Source organism: Rhinatrema bivittatum, chromosome 11 (assembly GCF_901001135.1).
Source record: "Rhinatrema bivittatum chromosome 11, aRhiBiv1.1, whole genome shotgun sequence".
Lineage (NCBI taxonomy): Eukaryota > Metazoa > Chordata > Amphibia > Gymnophiona > Rhinatrematidae > Rhinatrema > Rhinatrema bivittatum.
Window position 1 is genome coordinate 26,028,106 of NC_042625.1, and position 12,353 is coordinate 26,040,458.

At 50.2% G+C, this 12,353-nt stretch overlaps 1 protein-coding gene across 6 annotated transcripts in view; it reads right to left on the reverse strand.

The window, feature by feature from the left end:
• The window catches only part of HECTD4 (HECT domain E3 ubiquitin protein ligase 4), a 541,903-nt gene that overhangs the window by 87,023 nt on the left and 442,527 nt on the right, over positions 1-12,353 (reverse strand). The gene's annotated exons all lie outside the window — the stretch shown is intronic.

Genomic DNA, 12,353 nt, shown 5'->3' on the forward strand with positions numbered 1-12,353 from the left:
GCACCGGCATCGATGGAATCGGTGCTGGCATCGAGAGCACCAGAGCAGATGAGGTGCGCTTGGGCACCAATAGCCCTGATGGACCTGGCATGGGCTCCGGCATCGGTGGTTCCCGTGGAGGGATCTGGTCGGGAACAGATTCTTCTTCCTCCGAGGAACCCGGTATTGGAATCGGGACCTGTGGAGGCCTCAAAGGACAACTCTGTGCCAGCATGTCCGGTGGCACAGGTTGAGTCGGTAAGGCACCGATGAACATATCGAGGCGCTCAAGCAGCGGTGCAAACATCGAGGAAGCCGGTTCTGAGGCCGGTATGGTGGCCAGTGGCAGTGACGATTGGAAGCCTCGTAAGGCATTCAGTACTGCCTCTTGGACCATGCTGTCCAATTCCTCCCAAAAAGCCAGCATGGATGGCACGGCAACTGTGGTAGGAGGGAGGCTAGGCATCACCGGAGCTTCCACGGGGGCCCGTGCAGGCTGGGTGCCCGGCACCAGTGGGAAACGCCTAGGGGTCCCAGGTCCAGAGGAGGACGGGGGCTCCTCTCCCCGGGCACTCTTCGCAGGCGGCTCAAGGGAAGTCAATGGCGCTGCGGTATTGGGTCCTGCACTGGTCGGGGACGCCCATCGGTGCCGGTGTTTCCCTCAGTGCTCGGTCCAGTCCTTCTCTGGTACCGAGCATGATGACGCTGATGTCTTTGATGGTGTTGGTGATGGACGGTCACCCGCTCCACTATGTTTCTGGCGAGGTGTCTCTGAGGTTGATGGACCCTCTCCGGTCAGTGGCGCTTGAACTGGCGTCGATGGAGCAGAATGTTTTGAAGCAAACAAATGCGCCATCTTGACCAGTCGAGTGCAATGGCCTTTGGGGGTCATTTGTGCGCAACTGGGGCATCGACAGACGTCGAGCAAGGGGCCTAAGCACAAAACGCAAAAATTATGTGGGTCCGTTATGGACATGGTCCTCGGACACTCGGGGCATTTCCTAAACCCGGTCGCCATGCTGGAAAAATGGCAGGCGCGTGGTTGGTGACCGTCGGGCACTGAGGTGGTAAGCCACCAGGAACCGACCACAAGTACGGGAAAAACACTTACCGAGCGTCGGAAGGAATGGAGCGCGATGGGGGATCCCGGTGAGGGATTTTTTGAGAAGATAAACTTCAAATATTTCCATGAGGAAAGTTGTGAGAAATTTCTCACAGAGCTCCTAAACCACGAAGCAACTTCTGCGTCGAAAAAAAGAGACTGAAGGGGGACCCCTGGTGGTTACAGGGTTAGTGGCATGCTAGGCATGCTCAGTGTGCCAGTCAAAGTTCTAGAAACTTGATAGAGCAGACTGAAATATAAGCAAAGTTTATATTTCCAAAGGATCAGTCTGCTCTATCATGTCCAGGAAGTCCTCTCCTCTCTAGCTTTTATCACTCAGTTCAGTTCAGTACAGTACTCGCTGTCTCTGCTAGTTATACCCTTTCTATCTGTATATCTGAAACTATGTTTCAGATATACTATGTATATATACATATACAAACACAGGGCCTCTGTGCTGAGACCTGTTCACCTCCTGTGGACAACCTTTTTTCCTGATCTCTCCAGGCACTAAGAAGTTAATCCCATCTATAACTAAGCTCGTTAACTTATTAGCCCAAAATGATATCCCAAGCTTCTTGAAATGTGCTTCTGTTAAGCTGATTTTAAAAGGAAACAATGTTAACAGTGAAGTTCTAAATAATTACAAATCGATATGATCTTTACCTCTTATTGCTAAAATATTGGAGAAAGTATTTCTTCCGCAACTATCAGATCACTTGAAATAAATATCTTATTTTCAACTCAATTTGGCTTCAGAAACACTGCAGTACAGAAAAACTTTACTATTGGCTTTAACTAACAGTTCTCAGAGAATTTGATGCAAGCATTTATATCTGCTGATTTTACTCAACCTACCAGCGGCATTTGACACCCTGCATCATAACAGGCCTAGAGAGAAAAATTTTAAAATGGTTCAAAATGTTGCTTCCATTATGTCGCTTACTGTCAGGAATGGGATTCAGTCATTATATTTATGCTGACGATGTAGTTTATAATCCCCATAGACATTTCAATTGAACATTCTTTAAAGACGCTTGAAATGTATCTCTCTATCATTCATCAATTGTTGAAACCTGAGATTAGTCTTGAATTTGCAAAAGACAGAAATCATGCTACTAAACAGAAAGATTCCCATCATATCTCCAATTTCTGTCATGAATAATCTCATGAAAATAGAGTTAACAGGTCAGGCTCGCAATCTTGGTGTCCTGATGGATAATAATTTGTCGATAAAAAATCATCTTATACAAAATAAGGAGTGTTACTATAATTAAAGATTTTAAAACGTTTAAAGCCCCTTCTTACATATGAAGATTTCAAGATAGTATCACAAACCCTTATATTTACTGAATTTGACTACCAGAATACCCTATTACTGGGTTTGCCAGCCAAAGCAATTCGACCCTTGCAGTTACTGCAGAATTCCACTGCAAGAGTTTTATCAGGTAAAGGAAAATTGGTTCTTAACTGCTAATTTTCATTCTTGTAGTACCACGGATCAGTCCAGACAGTGGGTTAAGCCTCCTGTCCAGCAGAGGGAGACAGACCAAAACTGAAAAGGTATCCTATATTTATTTATTTATGTTTTTTATATACCGGTCTTCTTACATTATATGCAAATCAAATCGGTTTACAGAGAACTATTGAAAGGTTTGCTTGGGAGCAATTACATATAACGAATAACTTTTTGAACAAACAGATAAATAGAACTTTTTAAACAAAAGTTAAATAGAGAAATATATATATCTATATATATATATATATATATATATATATCAGGACAGAGCTCACCCTGCGTCCCTTCAGTATAATCAATATCAAAGCAGCCAAAATAGCATAGAGAACCAGGATAAGATCAAGCAAGTAAACAACGGTAACTATCAAAATGAAACAAGAAATTCAAACATGTATGAAAAATACTCTCACACAGCTATCAATATATATATAGCAGATACCGTCGGTGCCTTACAATTCGGATGAACTTCCAGTGTCTTAAAGCTCAAACAGGAAGTAGAGAATCCCAAAAAGAACCTGTGAAAGAAAAACTGAGCGGACGTAGAAATGTAGATGTAGTCAGGGCGGGAGTCTGGACTGATCAGTGGTACTACAGGAACGAAAATTAGCAGGTAAGAACCAATTTTCCTTTCTGTGTATGTACCTGGAACAGTCCAGACAGTGGGATGTACCAAAGCTTCCCCTAAACAGGGTGGGACCGAGACAGTCCACTCGAAGTACCCGTCTGCTGAAAGAGCCAAAGACTGGCACCTGAATATCGAGGCGATAATGATGCACAAAGGTATGTAGGAATTTCCAAGTAGCTGCTCTGCAGATTTCTTGCGGCGAGTCTGACCGACTCTCTGCCCAAGAGCTAGCCTGAGAACGTAAAGAGTGAGCTTTTAAGCCCTCTGGAACAGACCGGCCCCGACAAATATACACTGATGCAATCGCCTCTTTTAGCCAGCGAGTGATAGTAGTTTTAGAAGCTTTATTCCCCTTACTTGGCCCACTCCATAAGACAAAGAGATGATCAGAGACTCGAAAATCAATTGTCACCTTCAAATATTGCAGTAGGACCCTCTTCACATCAAGGTGCCGTAGATCCGCACCAGGCATGTTCGCAATGTCCTCTGGAGAAAAAGCAGGGAGCTCCACTGACTGATTTACATGAAAGGAGGACACAACCTTTGGCAGGGAGGATGAGACTGTTTGGATGGAAACACCTGAATCATAAAAGCGAAGGAAAGGCTCCCTACAAGACAGGACTTGGAGCTCGGACACTCTCCTGGCTGAGAAAATAGAGACCAGAAAGACAGTCTTAAGGGTCAGACCCTTAAGTGTGTCTTTTTGAAGGGGTTTGAAGGGTGCCTCACAAAGAATGCGGAGAACCAAGTTAAGGCTCCATAACGGACAAGTAGCCTGGACAGGCGGGTTCAAGTGCATAGCCCCCCTGAGGAACTGAATGACATCTGGATGGGTTGCCAACACGTAACCTTCGACCCGCCCAAGGAGGGAACCAAGCGCCGAAACCTGTACCCACAAGGAATTGAAAGACAAACCTTTGGAGAGACCATTCTGCAGGAAGGAGAGAACCTGAGACACCGAAGCCTTATGCGCTAGAACTCCAGACTCAGCACTCAGTCTCAAACACTCTCCATACCCGAATATAAGCCAGAGAGGTAGAAGTCTTATGGGCCCGCAACAGAGTGGAGATAACCTCCACCTTATAACCCTTCTTCCTTAGTCGCCGCCGCTCAAAAGCCAGGCCGCTAAACAAAAGCAATCTGCCAGATCGAAAAATACTGGACCCTGTCGGAGCAGGTTTGGCAGATGGCCGAGGCGGAGAGGACCGTCCGTAGCGAAGTTCACCAGATACACGAACCACAGTCTCCGAAGCCACTCCGGCACCACGAGGATGACCGGCCCCCTGTGGAGTTCTATTCTTCTGAGTACCTTTCCCACCAGAGGCCAAGGTGGGAACACAAAGGAGGACATCGTGAGGCCAGGGTAGGACCAGTGTATCCACTCCTTCTGAGCAGTGCTCCCTTCTGCGGCTGAAGAATCTGGGGGCCTTTGCATTGCTCAGTGTAGTCATCAGGTCTAAGTGAGGGACCCCCCAACTTGTGCACGATCAAATCCATCGCCTCTCCGGACCACTCCCGCTCTCCGGGGTCTAGATGCTGACGACTCAGGAAGTCGGCTTGAGTGTTCTCCTTCCCCGCAATGTGAGAGGCTGCTAGCCGTTCCAGATGGCGCTCTGCCCAGGCTAGCAGCTTGCTGTCTTCCAGGGCAACCGGACGACTCCTGGTGGCCCCCTGGTGATTGATGTAAGCTACCGTGGTGGAATTGTCGGAGAGGACTCGCACAGCTTTGCGATGGATCAAGGGCAGAAAAGTCTTGAGAGCCAGATGGAATGCTCGGGTCTCCAGACGATTGATGTGCCACTGAGGATGGATTGGGGGTCATCGTCCCTGGGTAGACTGATTCTGACACCGCTCCCCAGCCGGAGAGGCTGGCATCCGTTGTCACAACAATCTACTGAGGTGTCTGCAAGGGCATCCCCTTCAACAAGTGGGAGAGAGAGAGCCACCACTGCATGCTGTTGATGGTAACATCGGAAAGTGGTAAGGGTGTCTGAAACTCCTCGGCTTCCAGTGGAATAGCAAAGCTTTCTGCAAAGGACACATATGCGCAAAGGCCCAGGGAACCAAATCTATAGTTGAAGCCATAGTGCCCAGAACCTGGAGATAATCCCAGGCCGTGGGGACCGTGAGAGATAATAGGTGTTGGACTTGACCCATGAGCTTGAGTGCACGGGCCTCGGGTAACAGAACTTTGCCCACACGGGTGTTGAAGCGTGCTCCTAAGAATTCGAGGACCTGAGAGGGCTTGAGGTTGCTCTCTGAGAAATTGACTATCCACCCGAGGGAGGTGAGAACTGACAAGACCCAGATGACCGCTATCACGCACAGGTCCTCCTACTTTGCCTGAATGAGCCAGTCGTCCAGTTACGGATGGACTACGACTCCCTCCCACTGGAGGAAGGCCGCCACTACCACCATGATCTTGGTAAATGTGCGTGGTGCGGTGGCGAGACCGAATGGGAGTGCTCAAAACTGAAAATGTCATCCCAGGATGTTGAGAAGAAGAAATCTCTGGTGTTTCTGGCGGACCGGGATGTGAAGGTAGGCCTCCGTCAGTTTGAGAGAGGCAAGGAACTCCCCTGTACGAACTGTTGCTATGACCGCCCTCAGGGTTTCCATCCAAAAATGGGGAACCTTGAGGGCCTTGTTCACTCTCTTGAGGTCCAGGATCGGTTGAAAGAAGCCATCCTTTTTGGGGACGACTAAGAAGATGAAATACTGGCCAGATCCCTGTTCCTGGAGGGGGACCGGGACTATAGCACCGAGCGCTTGAAGCCTGTCGAGAGTCTGGCACACCGCTGAGGGCTTCCGAGTTCCGCAGGGAGAGATCAAGTAGAGGTCCAGGAGATCCCAAGCAAACTAACGCGTAGCCTCTTTTGATTACTTCGAGGGCCCACTGATCCGAAGTAATTTTGGCTCATTCCTCAAGAAATAGGGACAGCTGACCACCTAAGTCGTGAACAGAGGAATGGGCCTGCCGTTTCTCATTGTGAGGACTTTGCGGCGGTGCCTTGATGGGTATCGTCTCGGAAGGGCCGTCTGCCCCGAAGGAGTGAGACCATGCTGGAGACCTAGTGGAGGTGTTTCGTTGAAAAGCTCCACGTGGCTTGTTGTACCTGCACTGCCCCCGGAAACGAGAATGCGACGGAAAAAAAGGATCTGGACTGCTTGGGGCGGTCCTCCGGTAGCTTATGAACCTTGTTGTCACCCAAGCATTTGATAAGCTGGTCCAGGTGTTCGCCAAAAAGTAACTTACCCTTGAAGGGTAGAGTGCCCAACTGCGATTTAGAAGAGGAGTCTGCAGCCCAATCGTTTGGCTGACACCGCTGAGACCATAACTCTGGCTTGCACCCTGAGGAGATCATAGAGAGCATCAGCCCCATATGCAATTGCGCCTTCCAGCCTTTCTGCCTGTTCCGCCTCTGCAGACGGGAGGCCCTGGGTGCTGAGTAATTGTTGAACCCACCTGAGGCTTGCCCGCTGCATGAGACTGCTACAGACTGTGGAGATCGAACCCTGAGCTCCACCAGGACTGCAGGAATGAGGGGTTCCAACTCCTCCCTCTGGAACAGACGTATCACCTGAGGGTCATATCACCCTCCAAAGAAGCCTGTTTCCCTTGCTCCTCATCCTTGCCCCCCCCCCCAACGGGAGGGGGAGGGAGAGGCTCCTGCACCTGCAGCCACACTGCCCGGCAGGTCTGGAGCGGCAGACCCTTCTGAAACCACCGCACCTTTTAACTTCACGACCCTTAGAGACGCGGAACATCGGCACGCTTGGCTATCTTGGGGGGCAGTCCCTGTGTAGGTCTGACTGGCAAGGCACCACCTTGCAGAGACCTGGAAGCCAAAAAGGCTTTATGCATAAGGAGGACAAAATCTAAAGAAAAGGAATCAGAATCAACATCCTGATCTCCTGGAAAAGCAGGGTCCTCCTGTAAAAAAAAACCTGATCCTGATCTGCATTCTCATCAGGAGTTGCAGGGACTGGATTCAATGTTGGAGGAAGCTCCCCCTCCCCACAGCCCTTGCCTGAGCTGCAGCACACATGTGCTTAAGATGGCTGCCATCCCTGCACTGAGGGAGAAAGGATCAGCTCTGAGCTCCTGCGGCACCTGACGTTTTTGAGCCCCACGAGGCTTGGCTGTTGCTGCAGACCCTGAAAAAGAGCTACCTACCCCTCCTGGAAGGCACCTCAAGCAAATCCCAGTCCTAGAAAACTGAGCGGCCGATTCCTCACATGCTATAGACCAGGATGGCCGTGGCATGGTGGGGGGAAAAAAACGGCTCACAAAACATGAAAATCGGCCAAAAACGTGGCGATTCAGGTGGGCAGGGGTCCTGGATTGCAGCTGACCAAACTTTTTTTTTTACACAGTGCTTAGACACACATGGGTGAAGAGAGGGACTGGACCACCAGTAATCACTTCCCTGGCTGCTTACCTTGCTGGAGCCTGCAATGAAAAGCATGGGTAAGCTGTGCCTCTGATGGTCTTTTTTTTTTTTCAAAGAAATGAGCAGAAGAATGGGAGCCTTTCTGCTAAAAGACCTGAGGCAGGCGCAAAAAGGGGGAGTGACTGGACCACCAGTATCACCCCTTTAAGCCAGGCAAGTGGTCACCGGGAAGAGGGGTCCCAGGCTGAGTACTCAAGGGGAAATTCTCCCCTGGGACCCTGTAAGAGCTGTGAGACAGAGCTGTCTCACATAGACAAGAAGTTTGATTTCCTTCAAATTCTTTTTTTTTTACATATAGAAATTAATCAGTACTTGCTTGATCCTGGAAACAATCAGAAGGAGAAACAAAGAAATCCCCACAGTGTGGAAAACAGAGAAAGCTAGGGAACCGCAGGTTCATCTGCCTGCCTCTGCTGGGAGACAGAAAAATACTGAAGGGATGCAGGGTGAGCACTGTCCTGATATAGGATACCTTTTCAGTTTTTCTCTGTCTCCCTCTGCTGGACAGGAGACTCAACCCACTGCCTGGACTGATCCTGGTACGTACAGATAATAATAAATATGACCACATCACACTTGTTTTGAGAACACTGCATTGGTTGCTAGTTAAATTTAGGATACAATACAAAGTTCTTGCATTATTCATAACATGATTAACTTGATTGGTTAAGTGTTTCATTGCACTTATCTGTTACACCATGAAACTTGAGGGTCTATTACAAATTTCTTCATTGCACTCTGCATACTTAAGTGAAGTGAGAGAGAGGGCGAACTCAATTGCTGGCCCAAAACTGTGGAATACAATGCCGGGTGTATCCAGGAAGATAAAAAGCGGTTTAGAAAGGATTTAAAAACATGGCTATTCAGTGTAGCATATGCTGGTTAAGAAAAGAAAATGTAGAGTGGAGTCCTAGTAAGGCTGGGGAATAGTTATGTATTTTATGCCTTGTTATTGTCATTATTACAAATTAAAATTATGTGTTTTTGTATGCGATTGAAATCATTGTTTTATTGCTGTTTTATTGTGAATCGCTGTGATTGTTTGCCCAGAACAACGAATCTATCCAGAGGACCCAAAAGGAAGAAGCATTGCGGGCAGTAAGGTAGACAGCCCAATCCCGGAGGCATCGTTTTCAAGGTCCCCAAGAGGAATAAGATCCAGCGTGCGGCAGCATGCAGCTGCCACCAGCACACTTAAGTCACGCGCCGAAGGGGTGCGTCTCAATTTTTATCCTTCCCCTTTTTATTATTGTTATGGGGAGGAAAAGGAAAAGCAAGATTTTATCATCAGGCTCCCCAAATCTGGCATTGTTAAGAGGACTCATGGATAGCCATGTGAATCAACCTCATAGGAAAATTAGTTCTTACCTGTTAATTTTTTTTCCTGTAGTACCACGGATCAGTCCAGACTGTGGGTTGAGCCTCCTTTCCAGCAGGTGGAGACAGACAAAAACTGAAAGGATGCCCTATATCAGGACAGAGCCTATCCTCTAACCCTTCAGTATAACGTATGTCAAAGCAGAAAACAACAAAACCAAGTAGGATCAAGCAAGTAACCAGAAAGCTCAATGGAGCAGAAGTAGAACAATGTAAGGTATAAGGAATGACTAACCGCTCTTGCATATACTTGGCGCTTGGGCAACCAAGGCTTCCTGTGTATTTGCTCAGTATTTATGCCCAAAAAAGAGACGTGGAATTCGAAGAATCTGTAAGAGAAACAAGCTTCGAGAGGACAGACAAAGACAACATACAGGGAAGGGCGTCTGGACTGATCCGTGGTACTACAGGAACGAAAATTAACAGGTAAGAACTAATTTTCCTTTCCCTGTACATACCCGGATCAGTCCAGACTGTGGGATGTACCAAAGCTTCCCTAAAACGGGTGGGACCACGACAGGCCTGCTCGAAGTACTTGTAGCCAAAAGAACCAAAGCGGAGCTTGTACATCCGGGCGATAGCGTCGATCAAAAATAAGGAAGGACGTTTAAGTGTCCACACTGCCACAGATCCAGTGACTGTTCGCCCAGGAAGTAGCTCGAAAACGCAGGGAATGAGTTGTCAGACCCTCGGGAACCGCCCGACCACGACAAAGATAAACCGAGGAGAACGCTTCCGTCAACCAATGTGCTAAATTGAATACAGAAGCCGGCATACTCCAAGTGGACTCACTCAAGAGGAGAAGGATGGACTGATTCACGAAGGCCATAGGTAACCAGGAGGAAGGAAGTGGAGCAAGTATGGCATCAAGAGAACGGAGACCGCCACCAGTCGCAGGGGAATGTGAGGAGTTCAGCCGCCTAGTGGACAGGGAAGTTAGAAGAACCGTCACCAAGAAGGAAGAGCCCGTACGAGGGAGACCCCGGAGTCGGGAGGATGCAGAAGGTTCCCGACAGGACAGCGCTTGGGTCTCCGAACTCCAACGAGACTAGGAGCTACAGGCCAGAAAGACAGTCGGAAGCGTAAGAGCCTGCAAGGGAACGCGACGGAAGGGTTCGGAAGGGTTCGGACAGAACCGCATAGAGGGCCTGAAAAACCAGATTAAAAAACTACGACGGAAAAGTGGGCAAGAAGGTGGATGTGGATGCCTGACGCCCCTGAAACTCCAAAACACAGACGGGTGACCGCTCAGTGATGACCGTTCACCCGACCCATAAGAGAGCCGAGAGGATAGACCGGTACGCGTCGAAACTGAAAGGAAAAACCCTAGAAAGACTGGCTTGGCGAAGAAAGGACTAACAAGATCGGAGCGGAGGACGTCGAGACGTTGTCGTACTCAAAATCAGGGGGCTAGACAAGCGCGATCGGCCTGGCCAAAGATTACCGGTGTCTGGGCCGCAGAGGTCAGGCCGTCGCTAGGTTAAGAGAACCGCGAACCAGAGCCTGCGCGGCCATTCGGGAGCTAGCAGGACCCCGGGACCCCGGAGGAGATCTATCGTTCTGAGGCTTTCCTGACCAGAGACCACGAGGGGGGGGGGGGGGGGGGGGAGAAGAACGTCCGCCGACCAAGGGAGAGCCAGAGCATCTACACCCGCCGAGCCGTGGGACCTCCAGCGGAAGGACCAATAGGCCATGGTATCGCGAACAGGCGCCATAAAGCCCAGGTGGGAGGGGACCACCTGTCTATGAGAGAGAGCCGTGGTTGTGTCAGCGAATTCCCACTCCCCGGAATCGAGCGATCGATGACATAAAATTCAGCCTGAACATTCCCCTAGCCCGCGGAACGGAGGACGCCAGGCCCTGTAGATGTCGCTCTGCCTGGGCGAAGGGAAGGCTGATGTCCAGGGCCACTCGCGGGGTGCGAGTGCCACCTGGGCAAGTGATGCAAGCCACGAAGGTGGAGTTGTCTGGCAAGGCCCGTAGCTCCTTGTCGCGGAGAAGGAAAAGAAACTCCAGAAGGACTAGGAACACGTCCAAGCCTCCCACCGCTTGATGTGCCAGCGATACAGAGCCGCTGGCCAGATCCCCTGGGCATGCTGGGAGAGGCAAGCCATATCCCAGCCTGAGGGACTGGCATCCGTGGTTACAATGTCCACTGAGGGACTGGGAGGCATTCCCGGGAGCAACTGAGGGGTGGGAAGCCACCCCTGGAAGTCGGCGATGGCAGAGCCCAAAAAACGGGAGAACCGAGGGAAACTATGCCGCCAGTGGCAGCTAACGGGACAGCAAAGTTGCCTGGAACGGACGTATATGCGCAAAAACCCAAGGGACTAGGACGATGGTAGGAGCCAAGGAGCCCGAGGACTGCAAGCAGTCACAAGCCGAAGAAGGCAGCAAGAGCAGACTCTGAAACTGGTCAGTAACTTGAGGGCGCACGCGCGAGGCAAGAAGACCTTGCCCACCCGGGCGACAAAGCGGGCTCCCATGTACTCTAAGTCCTGGAAGGGCTAAAGACTGCTCTGAGGGAAATCAGTATCCACCCGAGGGACGCGAGGAGAGCTAGCACGCGAGACACTGCCCGCCGGCAAAGGAACTCTGCCTTGGCCCTGACGCGCCAGACGTCTAGATAAGAAAGACAAGGAGTCATTCCCGGCGGAGAACTGCCGCCACCAACACCCAGGCATTGGGGAAGGCGCAAGGTGCTGCGCAAGAGCAAAAGGAAGCACCCGGACCTAGAAATCACAGTGGAGGACATGAACACGAAGACTATGGCAACCATGATGAATCGAAAAATGGAATATGCCCTCGTCAAAAACGAGTGAGATGAGGAATGGTCCGGGACAAAACGGGACGAGGACCGCTCACAGGGTGTCCATGCAAAGAAGCGGGATCTGGAGAGTCCGGATGACTGTGGTGAGGCTGAGAGCCAAAAGAAGAAAATAGGATAATGGCCCGTGGCAAATACACTGCCAGGAACCGGGGCGTCCTTGCCCAGACACAAGAGCTTGGTGGTAATTGATCCACCGAGCGCCACAGGGATCGACCGCACGGGGAACACAGAAAAGATCCCGATAATTTCGAGCAAAGCGAGGACATACCCGTCTGTGAGGAAGTCGGGGACCACAGGTCCGGCAGGATCTGGCCGCAGTGTACGGAAAACAGGGAAGGCGATCGCCTAGGAAGCAGACCGAGGAATGAGGCATGGAAAACTCCAGGGTGTGTGCAGGTGTGAGAATTGAGCGAGCGGGCCATCCTTGTGAAGGAATGGCGCCCACGAGAAGGCTGCGACCAAAACTG